We start from the raw sequence: 19441 nt of genomic DNA on the forward strand, positions 1-19441 counted from the left end.
AGGTGTAATCATGGATCTACTTTGATATATCGAAAGTCCACAATCCCGAATGTTATTTTTGCAAGATGAAAATAAAGAAACTTAAAATCCTGAACCATGGACTTTTTCTCCTGGCAAGTAAACACTTGCCCATCATGGGGAAATATGCCCTTTTCCCCACTGTAAAGTGATCCCAGAGTTGGTATATATAGTTAAGTGGGTGTGGGGGGCATAGCCTCCCACCTAAGTGGGTTTGAGATGGTATGGTATGTATTGTGTAGTTCTGGGGAAGTGTTTACTTGCCCTGGGAAAAAGTCTGTGTTTTGGGATTTTAAGTTTCATTATTTTCATCTTGTGAAAATGACTAACGTTCGGGATTGTGGACTTTCAATATATTAAAGTAGAACCGCAATTATATAGAATACATATATTACAGACCTAGTCAAATTATCTGTCACAAGTCACTTCATAAATTGCGGTTGCCTATCATAGAACAGTGGAAATTATAGAAAGGTTATGCAAGGTTAATAATTTTTAGTCTGCCAAAGCACAAGTATGCCATTCTGAGATGCACAGTGTATAATATGCTAATGTTCAACATTTACATTTTAACAATTAATAAAATCCTAGCTATCATACTGGACAAATTGGACTTAGGATATATTTTTTTTTATGAATACAAAAATTTAGTTTGATGTTGGAATATATTCTCACTGTTTCATCTGTGATGTTTGGAAAGCTGAAAATGAAATCATTGCATTTAATCTGGCAAACAACACCAAGCTGTGAAGAGAAAAAAAATCATCGATTAGCACACATCCATATATTTATGTACAGCACTGAAAGTACATACAGCACATGCACAGACTACCGCATTCCTTCATATACTTTATACATCTGTGTGCATTATTGTTATTATGAACTCATATTCAGGGCAATGAGTTTTAGAAACTGTAAGTAAGGCCCTGAGTTTCTGTTATCCACACTATATATCAGATTGATCTCCCTATCTCCAAGCTTCCTCCACCATAGTGAAAAGGCGTCTTCTGATGAAAGCCAAACTCTAATTTGGTCCACATGTGCTTACTCCTTTACTAGGCAATGCTGATATCATTCAGGTCAGTTGTTCAGTGACCCATCATGTGTTTAAGTCTCTTGGGTCTATATTAGATCACCGAATGCTTAAAAAAGCGAATGGTGATTAATCAACCCTATGTAAGTGAAAGCTTAAAATATTGAAGCAACAGAAACCCAATTTTTTTCCTAGGGAAAGAATTTGGTTGTCCGTTTCTGTTGCTTCGGTATTTTCAGTGCTGTGGTGGAAAGTTATGGGTCGGGTTCAGGTAAGTGTGCGATTGTGTGGATGTGAGTGTTAGGACGGGTTAGGTGAGTTAGGGTTAGGGCATGGGTTAGGTATGTGTACGATTGTGTGGACGTGAGGTTAGGGTGGGTTAAGTGAGTTAGGGTTAGGGAACGGGTGAGGTGAGTGTGTGATAGTGATGGACTTTAGGGTTAGGGTTTGGGTTAAGGTAAGTGGATAGTTAGCAGTGTGTGTATAGTTTAGTGTAGGGTTAGGTGTAAGATTTTAGGTGTATGTGTGTGGATTGCTGTTTGTTTGGTGTGCTTGTGTTGTGTGTATGTGTTTTGGAACAGCAATTTTTTTCCCTAGGAAAAAAATTGCTGTTCTGACAGTTCGAGATTGTAAGCTTTCGCTTACATAGGGTCGATTAATCACCATTCGCTTTTTTAAGCGTTTGGTGATCTAATATAGACCCAAGTCTCTTATGCCAGCCTTTGACCATGTTTTGAGTTCTTGGAAGACCTATTACATTTACTTCATACACACACTGAAAACTAGGTGGAAAAACAGATGATAGACATGGGGCAGAATAGAATCTAGTTGAGAAAGTCTGTTTATGCTGGAAAATTTAATATTGATCAGAACAGCCCAAATCTGGCTTGTATCAGATGGAAATAGTTTAGATAATTCAGTAAAAACAAATGGAATTTCCTCTGGGGGTAGAAAGGATAATGCCAGTAATTGCTTGACTAATTGTCTAAAGCCAGAATCACAATTATATTTTATGGCAGACTAGCATTTTGGACCTTTTGACAAACATTCTAACTCAAGTGGAAATAACATCCAATTAAAATCGCAATAGGGAAGTCAGCTTTTAAACTATGAATTTCTATGGGCTCAAAAATGGCAAATATATTGTGGTCATGCTATATGTTGACGTGAGAACCCATCAGGCACTGCATTCCACAGTAAGTTGTAAGCTCTAAATTATTACGGCAGCCATGGATGGAAAACTCTTATAACTGACACTGACCTCCATACAGCCAGGTATACAGGATATCTATCTCATTATGTGGCCATTTATGACATAGTTGCCATGCACTACCCACATCTCACAGCTGGATAAATCATGTACATTTTTTCTGTAGTTCACAGCAGCATACAATTCATGCTGTGATCATCACATATCCTCTGGTTTAAAAGGTGCCATATGTTAAAGGCCATTTTTCAGGTTTGATATCAGAAATGGTTTGAGGTATTAGGATTCTACTGCAGCCACTCTGCATCACCAACAGTTAACAGCACGGTACAGCTCTCCTGGATGGTAGTAGGACTCGTATACTGTGGACAGAGTGGACAGACACTCATCAACAGTATTATCATATTGTCAGTATATACAGTTAGCCTCACCCTGCTAATGAGCGAGCCCAATGAGCCGTAATTCACACTTGTTGGTTGCAGTGACTGAAAGCAGCCTGGTCAACCAGCTAATAATTCAATGAAGACTGCAGCCGACCTCAGCAAGTTCCAAGTTGCAGCTTAATTTTATACAGAATGCAGCCAACCTCAGCAAAGCACTACAACAGCAAATAATTCAATAAAGGCAGTTACTGGCAGCCCATACCTGTACTACTTATGTTCTGTGCATCTGTGCTACTTCATGTACCTGTGGTCCCAGGAAAATAGAGAGACTTTATTCTGCAGGTCATACTATAAGAGCAAATGGAGCGAGTTCAAATTAAATTGTTTTGTAGAGGCCTACACCCCCCACCCCAAAGCTATGGGCTCTGGGTGGCTATCCATATTGCCACTATTATGCTCTGCCACTGCTGATGACTGCCTTTCTGTAGGGGATGAACCAGTTTAATCATATCTGGTTGCGTTACTGATGTACACTGGCCCACATGTATGAAGCTTTATTCAGCAGAACACATATGCATAACTGCCCTCTAGGTACAAGGTTGCAGCTTTGACATCTTACCCCACAAGGTATGGGACCATATGCTATGCAAATAATTAGCATGCCCCAGTATGCCTGCCATATGTTAGGTAAGTGATGCATTTGATTCTGCATTACCACAGGTATGTTATCTTTATGCTTTCACTGGTTCCATTGGAAGATGGTCCAGCACAACAGATCAGCACATGCTCAATGTAAACAGGTCACCTGTGGCTTGCAATGATGGCACCAGGTACATAGCACAGACAGATGGCACAGTAGTAATGTCAGCAACTCTAACATTTGAGGACATTTACATATGAGATGATGATGGAGGGGTGGGCTGAACCTCCACCATCATGTGTTTAGATCTGAATGTACTGTACATGTTAACCCTACTCAAGTTACACAGGCTGATATCATTTGCATTACTCACATATACAATGGGACTCATTAGCATGCTGATTCTCATTTGCATGTCATTATGCAGTCATTTGCATACCATATATACTGCTCTATTTCTTCTATAGCACAACTGTTCTGCTTGTGTCTTTGAATTGCCCCTTGTTCCACACAATTTTATGCATTAATTTCTGAATACTCCCCAGAATCTCATGTTGGTCCCAGGAAACCTATAGAAACATATCTATGAAACACCTACAATGAATCATTGAAAATAGCAGAATTGTTTGTAATATTCATCTAGCCATTATGGAATGCCAAATGTTTTCTTTTTTCTTTTAAAAGGCATGTACAAAATATGATGTAAAAAAACCCAGAAGCTACGTATATTAAAAACAAAGCAAGTTGACATCCACAGGAAAGAAATGGGCCAATGAAACATGCAGTAAGAAACTTTCTGTTGAATGTGACTGGACATATAAATAAAAGTTGTTGTTGTTGTGTCTTTCGGCTTATCCCAGTTAAGGGTCGCCACAGCGGAACTCTGGTCCGCTAATGTTTGGTAGTGGATTTTTACATGCCGAGTTACCAGCCCTGATGCACAACCTTCAACAAAGGCACGCCCATTCATGCATGCCTCCACACAGAAGACGCTCTAGCTGAGAATCGAACGCGACAACGTCTTGCTGCGAGGCGACAATGCTACTGCAGCACCACATAACTATGGAGTACGGGTGTAGTGTTAGCAGTAGTGGAATGAACAGTGCAGTTACTCCATCCTGGAAGGAGACACAACATTTGGCAACAGAGAGCAGTCAATAAACACTGATATATGCCTTTAAATTAGTAATTAAGACAATGGTAAGACATCAGTAAATAAATAATGATTTTAAGTCTGGTCACATTTTTTTCTTGGCTGAAATTGAATAATAAGGGTAATAGATGCAATGAGAATGTTTTAACTGAGGCACCCCAGATGGAGGGTTCCAGTAGAGGTACTATGAATAATTCTGTGGTTGATAAAGTTGTACCAGTCGCTCATTCTAATGCTCCATCGAGTGACACCTCAGTTTATACTACCTACCTAATCAAGTTCAGTCTGTCTCTCTTCCTGTAGTCAACAAGACTGTGATTGATAGTGATGCTCCACTGGTGGTCAGGAGGAAAACAGGACAGAATACCTCAAATCAGGTTTTTCCTGTTCTACCCCTACCCATACGTTAGGTCAGGGGATGGTCCCCACAGCGATTCATCAGTCATGGGAGGATGAAGAGGAAACAACTACCAGAGGCTGGATATCACAAGATAAAATAAATGTGGCAAACAATGAACAGTCCATAGTTTGGAATATTTCTAAAAAATTCTTACTGATCCATCGCAAGGGGCAAACTTAGCTGATACCACACCTCTCAACCTCTTAGAGCAAAAAGTCTGGACAAAGCCTAGAATTATGCGGGGATAAATAGGGAAAGATTTTAAATATTGCTCTTACAGATTAGAAAGTTGATAGAATAATAAGTTTTGCATTAGCATGAATTTTCTGAAGGATGTGGAGTCTTAAACTCAAATGTTTGTCATTATTTAATGACTTTATTCCTCAGCTATTTGCCAAAAAAGTACAGATTTTAGGAGGAACACACCAAAAATATGAAGCAAAAAATCTGGACATGCTGCAAAAATCTGTACAGTTGAGAGGTATGGTTGATACTATTCTTGACCTTAAAATGTTTGTTCATAATTTGACTCTAAAACTTTTATATCCTGCTTCTATTGATGATGGCAGTAATTTGTTAAAGAGACCTAGTGCATTTATGCCTCCTCCTAATCCCTTTATTGAGGCATTTAGTAAGTTATGTGAGAATGACATTTATGATTTGTTCCAGGGTGGGAGGTTGAAAAAACAATTCCTTAATTTGACATTTGTTGAGAGACAAGCACTTAAGCAATTAATGGTTGAAAGAGACATTGTTCTTTGGCCTGCCGATAAAGGCAGCTCTGTTGTTGTGGTGGACTCTATTTTTTATTTTTCATCTGTCACCTGTCTTTTATCAGATTCCACTAGTTATGTATCAATAAGTTTGAATAGAATTGAAAGGATGGTTGCTCATGTGCCTGGAACTATTAATGATTGTTTACTCAATGGGTCTATTTCCTCTGATTTATCTCATTATTTGTTGGTTGAACATCCTTTAATTCCCAACTTTCATGGGCTCACTAAGATGCATAAAGATCCGTGTTTGCTGCCCCTTAGACCTTTAGTATCTGGTGCAGGCTGGTTGATGGAGCCTTTCTCCATTTCTGTGGAGCAAAATTTGAGACCCGTCCTTGATAAGTCTCAAGTGATTCGTAGTGATACTAAACATTTTTTGCAAGATTTATATAAGTATACAAGTCACAATGTACTGAGCAGTGACTGTTTGTTAGTCACTATGGATGTAAGATCTCTGTTTACAGTAATTCCGAATTATGAAGGGATACGGATGGTGAGAAGGTACTTAACCAATAATAGTGATTATAGTGAGGAGTTTATTGAACTACTGTGTCTTTTTATTGAAATGGTTTTGGAAAATAAAGTTTTCATTTTTGATGGCGTTTATTATTTACAGAAAGCTGGCATAGCTATGGGCACATCTTGTGCCAATAGCTATGGCAACATGGTAGTAGCACAATGGGAGAACACCTTAGTGTTTCATCAGATATTTATAAGTCTTTTGTGTTGTTCTACTGCTATTTTGTTGATGATGTTTTTTTGTTCTGGAATGGTACGATTACAGAATTGAATTGTTTTGAGAATTATTTGCACAGTAGTTCGGGTTTTCTTAGGTTTTCGGTTAAGTATTCATGATCTGCAATTGAATTCTTGGATGTGAAGGTGTGCAGGAAGCTTGATTTACGTTTTAGAGTATGTCTTTATAGGAAGGACTGTTATAAATGCTCCTTTTTGCACAGAACCAGTATGCCTCCTAGTTACGTATTTCAGAATATCATTTAAGGTCAAGGGATGAGAATTTCTAGGCTGGATGTGAGGAATGAACAATTTCATCAAGGTACAGAATGTTTGAAACATGAATTGTTGGGTAGGGGTTATAGTGTGGCTGAGGTTGATGATGGTTTCAAACTTGGAGCCTTAAACCTTATTTTTCATCCAGATATAATTCTACACTTGAACACTCTATTGATAGATCTAAAGTTCCTGTTTCTTTTCATTTTAGTAGTAGATCTAGGTTTATTGCTGAGATTTTTAACATACACTGGCCAGTGCTTTTAATTGATGAGAGAATTAGAGGTTTTGTGGATAGGAAACCTTCTTTTCATTTTTGGAATAAGCAGTCGATTAAAAGGATGTTATGTTATCCCTCCAGCACTAGTAGACATGTTGTGAATGATTAGACTGTAGTACACTTCCAAGTGCTGATTGTGATTACTGTTCATTGGTTGATAGTACGAATGTCTTTATACACCCTGATACGGAGACTGTTTACTCTTTTAAGGTTAAGGTGAACTGCAATATGAGGGATTTAGTTTATCTAGCATACTGTGTCTCATGTAGATGTTTTTATATTGGGAAGACTAATAGGTCACTGAGGTGTAGGATTATGGAACACCTTTATTATATACATAAAGGCAATTTACAGTGTGCTTGTGAAGCATATTAATAAAGAGGGACCTGAACATCACTTTAAAATTTTTACCATTGATAGAATAGGGTGCATGGATCATTTAGGTGATCTTGTTAATAAGACTGAGGCATTAGACACACTGTGGATTATTTTGTTATGTTCAGATAGAGGCTCTGGTCTTAATGAATACATATCCTTGAAGCCTGCTTTGAAATCTCACAGGCTACGGAGATGATGGTTAGTTTACCTGTCTCTATGGCTATGGGATTTTTGAGTTTTTGATTGGCTTAGTTGTACCATGTGATGTTTGTTTGAGTGCGGTGTTGAGTGGTGGCATTTTATGGCATATTTTTGGATCTATTTAGGAATTATTTAGTAAGTGTTTTATTATTTATATTTATATTTTTATTCATATTGCATTTTTATGTTAATTTATAAACTGTTAGTATGCTTTGCTTGCTTTGCTGGTTCGATTAAGAGGTCCGACTCCATAGGAGTTTTCTGATTGATATTATGTTTAATTGAGTGTATTTAAAGGTGGTTCATTTTTAAGGATTGTATTAATTAAGTCTGAAGAAGCATCTGGTACGTAAAAGCACTTACTTGTCTGTACACTTATTAAAGTTTTATTTTAATCACGTTTTTGGTTTGTACATTTTATTGGATGTTATTTAATGGAACCTTGGCCATTTTCTGGTGCCGTTTTTTATATTTTGTACTTATTTTAGATAATGGTTTGTTCCTCTGTGATTTTATTTTTATTTTCATTGAATTATTTAAAGGAAGTGAAGATGATAAAATCAGAAATTATTAAAAGAGTTTAAACCTAAAGTCAAGCAGAGAAAGTTACACAAAATTAAAACCAAGTTGTACTCTCCTGGTAAAATGCACTTTTCATGCAAAATTCTATGGCACTGAGTTAGCAACATGATAAAGTGAGAGAGCAAAGCCATAGCTGATAAGGAATTGAAAAGTATAATAGTGAAGATAGAGGAATGATAAGTAAAGATCAACACTGTTTAAACATGTGCAATATATGTTTGTTTAGGGCTAACACACATTCAGAAAGAATCAGACAATGCTATAATTCTACAAATAAACGGCAAGGCAACCCCTACATTTAGAACAGGCTATAATGAAGTTAAAAATGAAAGAAATAACATAACAGAAAAATGTACTAATAGAACCAGAAGAAAGAAAATTAGGCGCTTCGAAGAGCAAAGTTCAAAGGTGAGGAAAAAGTACCAAATGTATTAAGTAAGACAGTCTATTAGGTAACACATTAGTGAGACAGAGACAACAATGACCGAACAATTTTTTAGAGAAATGGTCCTGAAATAACTTGCAACATCAAGGTGAAGAAAGAAGTGATAAGTGATGAGGTGTACATCAACACTGCAAGTGAATGAAAGAAACTGTTGGTAATAGAACAAACAGTTGTTTAAAGTATGATTGTAAGGTACATTGCCAAAGGATTTGAAGAGGGCAAATACAACTGCTCATCGCATGTACTGTTATTTATGATGGGAGGGTGTCAGATTATAAGCTAGAAACTGCATATTTCTTTGGCAATCTCACTGTTTAGAAACTGCAAGAATTGATCCCGGAAGAAAGTATTGTTTAGCCTTAGAATTGTTTGCACCACAATTCCCAGTATGTTTTGGTCTTTCTTCATAAAAAAGATATTTTTGATTAAATAACCAAAACAATAAATCAGTAAGAAGTTGGTGATTTGGCCTTTTAAACATTAGCAAGATATTTAATACATTTATTTTTTCATTCATTTAGTCACTCATTTATTCATTTATCTTCCAATACTCATTTCATCCAATTCAGAGTTGCAGAGGAATCAAAGTCTATCATGAAAAGCAGAGAACTAATTCTAGCTGGGATACCTTGCAGACACATAGTGTACATTGAGAAGAAATTGGAGGTACTGACTGGTTTCTGTAGGCTTTATTCTGGAGAGCATATTTTCCTTTGAAATCTTTACAATTAAAATTGCTGAAATTGCTGCAGAACAAGAATGAATGGTGTATACAATGGCAAATGGCACAGTTATATGCAAGAAGGATGGAAAGGAAAAGAAATAATGAAATAGTAAAGGAAAAGAAATAATGAAATAGTAAAGGAAAAGAAATAATGAAATAGTAAAGGAAAAGAAATAATGAAATAGTACGGAGAGGACAGTCGGTCAGCACATAACAGTTTATACTAAAAATTCAGACGGCAGCACCTTGTAAACAGAGTAAAGGGAAATAGCACATGGTGATGAAAGGAGTCAGTAACAAAAATTCAAAGATAAAAATGCTCAGAAATGAGGAAAGAAAATTAGGAAACCAATATGATGAGATAGTGAAATGGAGTAGGGAGAGCATGAGATGCAAAATCAAAGGCAGCAAGTTAACTTACTGCGCATACAGTGAGACCATCTTCTGCCCAACTTGGGGCTTTGAACATTCTAACTCTATTCAGATGCAGGTAGAAGTGTCAAGATAGGGGTAAAGGTGCAAGGTCTGTAAATTGCAAGGGGTGAAGAAGAAAGAAACAAAATACGAAGGATTAAGGCATCTGAAAAGCCAAGTGGTTAAGGTGTATACCTTTCAACCGCAAGGTTTGATTCTCACCACTGGAAAGAGTCTTACAGATTGAAGATGTGTATAAGAATTATACTTCTTAAATGTCCCTGAATTTGGCTTAAACATTTGCTCTGTCCCCCTAAAACTGGTATCTTTTTCTTTTAGAAAAGATAATGGATTACACTCAATAAATAAAGGACATTGTTATGATTTCAAATTTCTTTTATTTCTGAAAATGCATATTCATTTGTATCCTCTTATATTATCATGTTGCCAAATTAATAGCTCCAGTATGTAAAAAGTGTATCTGATTTGGGGCCATTGTCCCTATTTGTTTTGACTTTGTCCCTGACTTTAAGGAGAGCTAAGACTGCATCATGTATAATCTAGAGGAAAAAGGACAGGATATAAGTCTTCAAGTTACTCAAAAAATAATAATCCAATATTTTACATAATACATAATATACAAGAACATGAATAGCATGAATATATTGTATGCATATACATGTATTGTATGAAGATGAAGCAATCTTTATTTCCTGGAAAAAGAAAGAGAGGGAGAGACAGAAGAGTGGCTGGATGAATAGCCCTTTTGACTGAGGACTTCTGAAATATAATTCATGAGTACATGTAGGCAGATATAAAATAATTTTAATGAGAGTTATGAACATGTAGGCTGTTGGTTAACTAGGATTAACATGTTGCTGAACAGGTAAGAGAATGAGCAAAGGAACATGCCAAGTGCTGCTTATATATAATCACTGCATATCAGGTACAGACTTTCAGAAAATTTCTTTAAAAAAATTCTGAAAGAAAAAAAGTTAAGTGAATACAACTAGAAAGCATTTGGTGTTGCAGGTTTTGGGGCCCTGACTCAGTTTCCTTTGTATTAACAAAGCTGGAATGTATTAATTAACATGCCAATATGTAGGGATGGGATTTTTAAAATCTTTAAAAGATAGTGAGTTCATTGACAATGAATAGATCATTATTATGATCACTTTAACAGAAAATTGAGCTTGCTAGGTAAGATCCTAACACCAGAATCAGCCAGTGATTACTGCAAATTAAAAGATTTCTATTGACACATATTCAGAAATAAAAATATTTCATAGCATCTTTTGCCGTCAAACAGGAAAAAGTAATAGTCACCAAATACATCTTGCATATTACATTTTCTCAGGTAACACAGCTTTATACAACCAGTATAAATTGACAACTTTATTTGCATTTCCCTTCATTACAATATACTGGTTGTATAAGCCTCTATATTACATGATCGAAGCTTTAGTTCATACCTCTCAAGTGTACCTCATTACGAGAAACGTACTTTATTTGGGATCTTAAAAAGTTCATGTTCCCCGAAGTTCCCCATTGAAAGGGTCTATAACACATTCAGTGTTAGAAACTTTTTAAGTAAAATCCATGTTAAATAGAAATAAATCATATTAATTCGCTAAAAGATCTTCTTTATAAGTATAGCCAGCATATTTTAACCATCCTATGACCTTCCTAGATGAAGTTGTTAGTAAGCCATTAGTACGTGTTCCACATTTTGCCCATTTGTTCCACATTACAAGGGCTAGTGTTCCTCATTTTGGAGATGGAAGGTTGAAAGCTATGCTTTAGTTAGTTGAGTAACTAAAGCTCGATCACTAAATATCAAAAACACAAAACCGTGCACAGCAGTTTCCAAGCAGGGAAACAATGCCGTAGTCCCAACAAAAAAAAAACAAAATAAAAACACTAGACACAAATTAAGTGGGGGGCTTCATCCACCTCCCCCAACTAAATATACCAACTCCAAGATCACTTCACATTGTAGAAAGGAAAAAAATCTGCATAATGGCCAAACAAATCGTTTCCCTACGTGGAAACTGCCATTCGCGGTTTTGCATTTTTGACATTTAGTGATCGCGTTTTAGTTACTCTAACTAAAGCTTTGATTATGTAATATAGACCCTTGTATAAGGCTGCAGTTCTATAATTCCATTATTTTATGATTAAAATAAAACAGATTCAAATAACTACTTATACAGAACTGTATTCGTCATTTTGGTCTGAGGTAATTTCATTTATTCTATATCTCAAGTGGATTTAGCAGAGCTGAAATAGTTATCATTCTCAAGGGACTTCTCTACAGATGGTTAAGTTACTTTTCCATGAAAGGCAGGTGGGCAAGATACAAAATGTCAAAGAACTGAATGCTGATCACTGTTTTCCAGAATAACTAATTACTGGTGTGATTTCTAAGAGTGCACCAGCAGTGATTGCATTATTTTGGGAGATTTCCCTCTTCTTTGTGTTTATACAACTATGGAGTTGATGTATATAAGATGATATGGGTCTTGCTTGAAGGGTGCAGGGGAGCTTGCAATGCTGCAAAAACATTTTCAATGTTGCATGTTTTGGGCATCAGTGTTTGGGGCTGTTGCACACTGGGGTCTTGGTGTTCAGTTTTCAATAGGAGCACCTTTTTAAGGAAGTTAAACTAATGCAATGTGTGACATTTTTAAAGCAATCTTAATAATATGAATTTTAAATGACAAAAAGTATCTCAAGCAAGCATCACATCCTATACCTTCTTGTAAGATGACAGTTTTATATAAGGATTGTTTGAAATCCTCTTAAAGTAACTGATATACAGATATTATTTTCCACGCAGAGAGTAATCTAAATAGCCACTAGTTGTAGTTCTTCTGTTTCTTTTCACATTTATACACCATGTGATACAGTGGGCAGTGAGCACTTTTCAGCCCTCATTGTTTCTGTAGCAGCTATGGGTTTTATGGACTGATGTTGCTAGCCCAAGGCCCAAACCTCCTCGGAGGGTGCACCACACACACTCACACCTAGGGCCAATTTAGAGTGTCCAATCCACTTACTGCATGTCTTTGGAATGTGAGAGGAAAATGGAATACCCAGAGAAAACTCATGTAAACACAGGGAGGACATGCAGACTCCTCTCAGAAGGCACCCCGACTGAGAATAGAACTGGAGATCCTTTTGTTGTGAGGTGATAACACTAACCGCTACACCACTGTACCACCCTATAAATTAGCTAAATACATACTTTAATTTAAAATGATAAAACACTCTTCCAGAATTGTCAGTATAACAAAATATAAGGAATCTAAATGTTGCCTGCTGAAGTTAACAGTAATGTTACTTGGTGATCTCTCATATCAGACAGTGATTATCAGAAGTGGTCAACACACCTTTCAGTTTTTATTATCACTATAACAGCAGATTTGGAGAATATTAGTCAGAACTAGCTATCTTATGACTTGGGCCCTAGTATTTGAAAAAAAATATATATATAGCATACTTGCTTCTGAGTTTTGAACAATAATTGATAATTGTAGTAAGTCATTTGCAGGTGTTATTTACATTGTGCAGCTATCCCAAATATGGTGGAATTAAATTATTTATAAGATTTTGCTATCCATTTGAAAGGGATACTGATGCAGGTAATTTTAATTAAGACCAGAAGTGAAGAACATAACCAGTGGGTCCTTTAAATGCCTTTAATATTGTGCTTCTCCTACGTCCCTTTCACCTTCTTGTCCTTTCCCCAACTCTTTTCTGCTCTGTTGCTTTTCTGCCCACTACCTGTTCCATGGACTCATGTCATTTTCTGTAACAAAGTACTCATAGAAATCTAGTGAATAGCTGGTTCATCCAGACTAGAGCCTGTGGTGCCCCCTTTTCCCACTCACCCTTTTTGGTCAGAGATATAATTTCCACCTTACTAGTGGTATCTTATAAACCCATATTGAGTCCCTCTTCTCTGGTTTGCTGTCTGGTGAGAAGATCTCCTATCTTTTTTAGACTCCACTCACAATATTTCCCTTCTGCAGTCCCTTTCTTTGTATGTCCTCTGCATGTGATACTCATGGTGTATCATGTGGTAGCACTGCTTCTTTGCTTCTGGAGTCTGCTCTCCTGAGGATATACCCTAGAATTCTTGTAACAACTGCCTCGGTCACTCTGCTATTGTCATTGATAATCTTATGTCAAACACTTAACAGAAGAAGATATATGAGAAAGCTTTGTACCTCATGATATCCTTGTGGTGCAAAATTCTCTTTTGACAGCTCTTTAGAATGCTCTGAGTATATTAAGTGGATTTCTTTAACATCTCTTTGGAGAAGAAAGAGGATTCACGTTATGTTTCATAGAATGTGTTAATTGAATTTAGATGAGAATGGGTGGTTGAGTAGTGCTACATTCAAAATTCTCAGGTTATCACAAGGGGCTAGAGGTAGAAGAGTGTCAGACGTGATTCGATGTGCAAAACATACAGTGGAAGAGACTGAAGAGAGAAAGAGCAAGAGAGAGAGAGAGAGAGAGAGAGAGGGAGAGAGATTGTTTGAAATGGATATACAGTATTGTCATGAGACAGGTGGGAGTGACTAAGTTATACAGGCTGACAGTAGGAGTATAGGGGGCAGAGGTTGCTGCTGGGAAGGTGATGATTTCAGAATGACATAAAAGTACACTTTACTGGCAAAGATAATAAGAACCTGATAACACACTAGGTGAAAGAACATCAAAGGTTAGATTAACAGAAGGATTTACTAATGCCTGGAACAGATGGTATAATGAGGCGGGGGGGCATGGGACAGGAGAAGGGGGTTGTACAGAAGCTAGTTGCAGTACTCGGGTAGACCTGGAAGACAGGAAATTATTTTATGTTCAAAGTCTGTCTGTGCAGACATGATTTTTTATTTGGAATGATTTTTAGATGTTATAGAAATTACTTTTTATGATTCTTAAGAATTATGATGTGCATAGATTAGAAAAGTAGAGTTTTGCAAAGCTGTCACATACATAAAGTACAGTTAATAGTAAGAAAAGGAGACAATGTTATGGGACTGAATACTGATCATGACTCTTCACTGATCATGTCAGACTCACTGAAAGCTCTGTAAACTAAGTACTGTTGGTAAAAATCACTGAGCAGTACCAGTGGTCAAATCAGAGAATAGGCAAGAAAGCACGGAGCAGAGCAGGCAGTCTGTTTTGCACAGTCACAGCTCTTTCCCTCTCTTCATGATTATGTGATCCCTGAGTTAGTATGTATAAACATCAGGAGTATAAGGTACAGTGGGCTTGCCTTCCCTGCAAAAACTCTTATTCAGGTTGTGCTATTGCCTGTGGTGATGTGTGTGGTCATGTGATGAAGTGGCTTTCAATCTGTGCAGTTGTTTTGTTGCTGTTCAGTTAATCGAGCATTGAATATGTGTGCTCGTTCATTGAGATGTCTGTAATTTGTGAGGAATTTATAACGATTCCCTTAGTGAAATGCCATAGGCCATTTATATCATAAATTTTATAAAAGATTTCAACATAGACTATGAATGATTAGACATATTTTGTAACCTGAAAGTTGCTGCAACTTTTCGCTGTTACATGACTTCTTTTTTATTAAAGGGTTAGGCAGCTATGAGTCACTTGTATGAATTATATATGGCATGTGGTGGCTAACAGACAAAACTAAATCAGAGAATATCTTTGAGGTGTTTTTGCTTACATTTTGTTGACTGGATTGCCCCTACTAAGTTTATGGTAGATGGCCTATTTTCAGAAGAGAACTGAGGTGGTATTATAAGCTTGCATCACCTCAGTGTCTATCCCACCCAGTGGCACAACCTCTTGTATCAACTGTCTTTGCCTTAATATTACCATCTTTATTTTGCTGTGGATCTTGTACAAAGTAGCTCTACTTTAACTGCAGTTTTATCTGTGTAATCCTGAAAATGGAAAAAAAATGGAAGACTTTATTTGTAGGCCAATAGCCAGAATAATTTCAATATATAAAACTGTGTCAGGATTTTTTAGAAACTGAGGAAAACTAATTAACATAAAAGTATTTAACACCCTGCGATGTCATTCTCTGATAGTTATATCATGTTTAATTAAGCTAGACCTAAAACCTGAAGCAGACACATAATACAATTACAGCAAGTGTCTAATAATCTAGCTGGCAACTTTAACTCACACTCTCAAACATGGTCAGTAGTACTGAATGGTCTAATTAAATAACACAGTTATGAGAAAATCATCTTTGGCTTGGCTTCATGAATGCCTACACTAACAAAATGAGCCAAGAGACTCCCAACCAGAGTAAAAACACAAAAAACACTTAAATGGCAAGGAACAACATTTCAATAAATACAATTTCTATCAAATCACTCTATATACTTGTTAGGATAGAAGGCTGTATTATACAGTTTCTGAATCAAATGATATGGATACTCTTGTTTATTTTGTAATTCTGAAATATGTGTATTTGTTACTGTCTTATACCTTCAGTTGAGACTGAAAAGTCACCTTGTACCAGCTCATCTGCCACTTAAGAAATGTTAAGTAAATAAATAAATAAAATATCTGAAGAATAAAAGAAGCCAAGACAACGGGTATATTTGCTAGCAAATTAGTAGTACAAAAGTAACAAAGTAAGCCATTTTGTGATGATTTCAAATGTGCATATATTTGGGGGAAGGTTTCAGTTCGTTTTCCACATTGCAGCACATGGATTTTTTGAATGGGGAGGCCCAAACAGTTTTCCTAATATCAAAGGGGGAGGGCTGAAGAATTTTTTTTCACTTTGACAGTGGATCACTGTGAAAGCCTCTGTAAAACAATGTTCTAGAGAGTTCAGTCTGATTAAAGAAATGATATCCATATTGTTTCTGTCTTTACTCACTGTCCTGACAAAGCCACAGACACTAAATAAATACTGGAAATATTTAAAAACCTTTCAGAATGCTGCCACAATGTGAATTTATCAAATGGTATCTGTGGACTGACAAGGCGCAACTAAACCCAGTTTAAGCACTCGTGTATATGTGTGTGTGCGTGCGCGTGTGTGTGTGTATGTGTGTGTGTGTGTGTGTGTGTATGTGTGTGTATGTGTGTGTGTGTGTGTGTGTGTGTGTGTGTGTGTGTGTGTGTGTGTGTGTGTGTGTGTGTGTGTGTGTGTGTGTGTGTGTGTGTGTGTGTGTATGTAAGCCTTAGCAAAAATTGGTCTCCTGGTGTATTTTGCAAAAAAAAAAAAAAATGATTAAATGATCAGTGGTGGCATACACTTCCCATCTATTAAAAAAACAGAACTATCCAGCTCTTTGAGGTATTAAGAAACCTAATTATTGTGTTTAAAATTAACATAATTTAACTCTGTTTTGACCACTTCCTAAAAACTGATTTAATATCTTAGCCACAGCTTCTTGTATCAGTTGACCATCTTCTGTCAAACTAATATCTTCTTTTTTTTTATTTACTATGGAATAAAGGATTCACTTTACACCAGAATAATACAGAGTTCCTCTTAGTCTTATTATACTGTGATTACCAGCATGGCATGTGTTAGAAATTCAGTCTTCACTGTAAACACAACAGTAGTGAAACTAATGTTTATGGCTTCTCAAATAAGAAACTTCTTTCTGGATGCAATCTTGTAGCTGATTGTATTAACGTGATACAGGGGTGGTATCCCAAACTAAATCTATTAGGTGACATGCACCCAAATCATGGCCCAACACACCATAAGATACACCCACTACTCCCAATAACCACCTCTTTTGTAAGGAGCCAAACCAAAGAAATACAACTGGCTTGCAGCTCTGTAACAAAAACTTCTACAGTATACACAACAAGGTATCTGAATGTGATGCCTGGATATGTAATCATTACTCCAGACATCATTGTAAAAATTGAAACCTGGAAAAAAAACTAGATGTAAAGGGTGAAGAAATTCAACACTGACTATCAAATGTTGACTAATGGTAGTACAAGCAGTGCTATAATCCTGTCTGGCTTCAGTTGGAGCATCTCTGCCCCTACCAAATATGATGAAAATGCAGTGAATAGCTCTACTATTGACTGTATTATGGTAAACATCACTGAATATATCATTTCATCTGCCTCCTTTCTAGATACCCAAGTGTCCTTACTCCAACCCTTATTATCAGGAACTTTAGTGGCATTAATAAATAACACCAGCATAAAAAAAGCATTGATAAACAACACCAGCATAGCATAGCTAAGTAAGAACCTGATCGAACTTTAATAAAGACACTTTTATCTTTAACCTAAAACTATCTGACTGGAAACTGACTGAAAACCATTACACACCATCCTACTGGATGAAGTAATGTCCCCATTTAACACACCTTTCCTAAATGTCTTCAACTTACATTCCCCTATCAGAACCAAACAAATCAAAAGCAACCCAGCTCCTTGGCTATCTAAACAGACAAAAATATTAATGATAAAGAGATACAGAGCTTGGATAACATGGTTAAGAAGCAAGACTGAAACTAACTTCCTCACCTCAGAAATGCAACAAAATATAATATTAAACCAGACAAGAAAAAATACTATATAAACTTCCAAAATATATATATAAAAACCCAAACAACCATAAACTCCTCTAGACCTCAATTAACCACCTCCGGCAGCCTGGCCATGCTGCCCAGTGAACTCCCTCCAAAAGCTCAAATACAGAAAGAACTGCAAAGGATTTTTAGTCCTATTTTATTCAAACAGCTAAATTGTATTAAAAATATCAGTACTACGACTCTGCCTCCACCCCCAACTCACAAAACACCTTTGTCATCTAAATCCTATTACTCTTGCAGCTAGTAAACTACTTGCAGAATAGCAACAGATGCCCTGGCATGTCTAGTTTCCATTTTAATCACTCACTCCATCTTCTTCTTCTGGCTTTATCCCGGTTAGGGGTCGCCACAGCGGATCACCTGTCCGCACATTGAATGGCAGTGGAGTTTTACAGTGTCGAGTTGCCAGCCCGGCGCCCAACCTTCCACAGAAGGCACACTCACACGCACACCTAGGGCCAATTTAGAGTGTCCAATCCACCTGCAGCATGTCTTTGGGATGTGGGAGGAAACTGGAGCACCCGGAGGAAACCCACACGACCACAGGGAGGACATGCAGACTCCGCACAGAAGGCACCCCAGCCGAGGATCGAACCGGAGAACCTCTTGCTGTGAGGCGGCAATGCTAACCACTGCACCACTGTGGCCGCCCTTTAATTACTCACTCCATAAAGGAAGATAATTTTACATCTCTATGGAAAAATGTGTATTATCCAAATACACAAAGGTGGTAAATCTATTGAGCTTTCCAACTGTACCAACCTATTGCCGTACTGTCCATCTTATCCAAGGTCCTAGAAAAATGTATTAAATACCAGCATCTTTAATATGTAACTGACAACACCCTTTTGTCCCACATCACAACAGAATTTCCACCCACATCACAACGCTATGACTGCTCTTCTCAGCTTAGTAACTTATATAAACCAAAGCAAAAATATAGGCTACTTAGTATCTGCTGTTCCACTTGACCCATCATAAGTATTTGACACTGTCTCCTATACTATGCTAATATAAAAGAAAAATCTAGCAAGGCTAGACTTTCTAGTGTGTGATTCCTCAAATGTCTTATATTCAAGGCAGCATGGAATACATATAAATGATCCTTTAAGGACATCAGGTGTTTGAACTATGTAGCATCTCTAAACAGCCATACTTTTTTTCTTTTTGAGTCTATTTACAGACAAATCCAGGCAAATACAATCAAAGCCACTAGC

This window comes from Protopterus annectens, chromosome 1.part1, assembly GCF_019279795.1.
Source record: "Protopterus annectens isolate FY-2018-M chromosome 1.part1, PAN1.0, whole genome shotgun sequence".
Taxonomy (NCBI): domain Eukaryota; kingdom Metazoa; phylum Chordata; order Ceratodontiformes; family Protopteridae; genus Protopterus; species Protopterus annectens.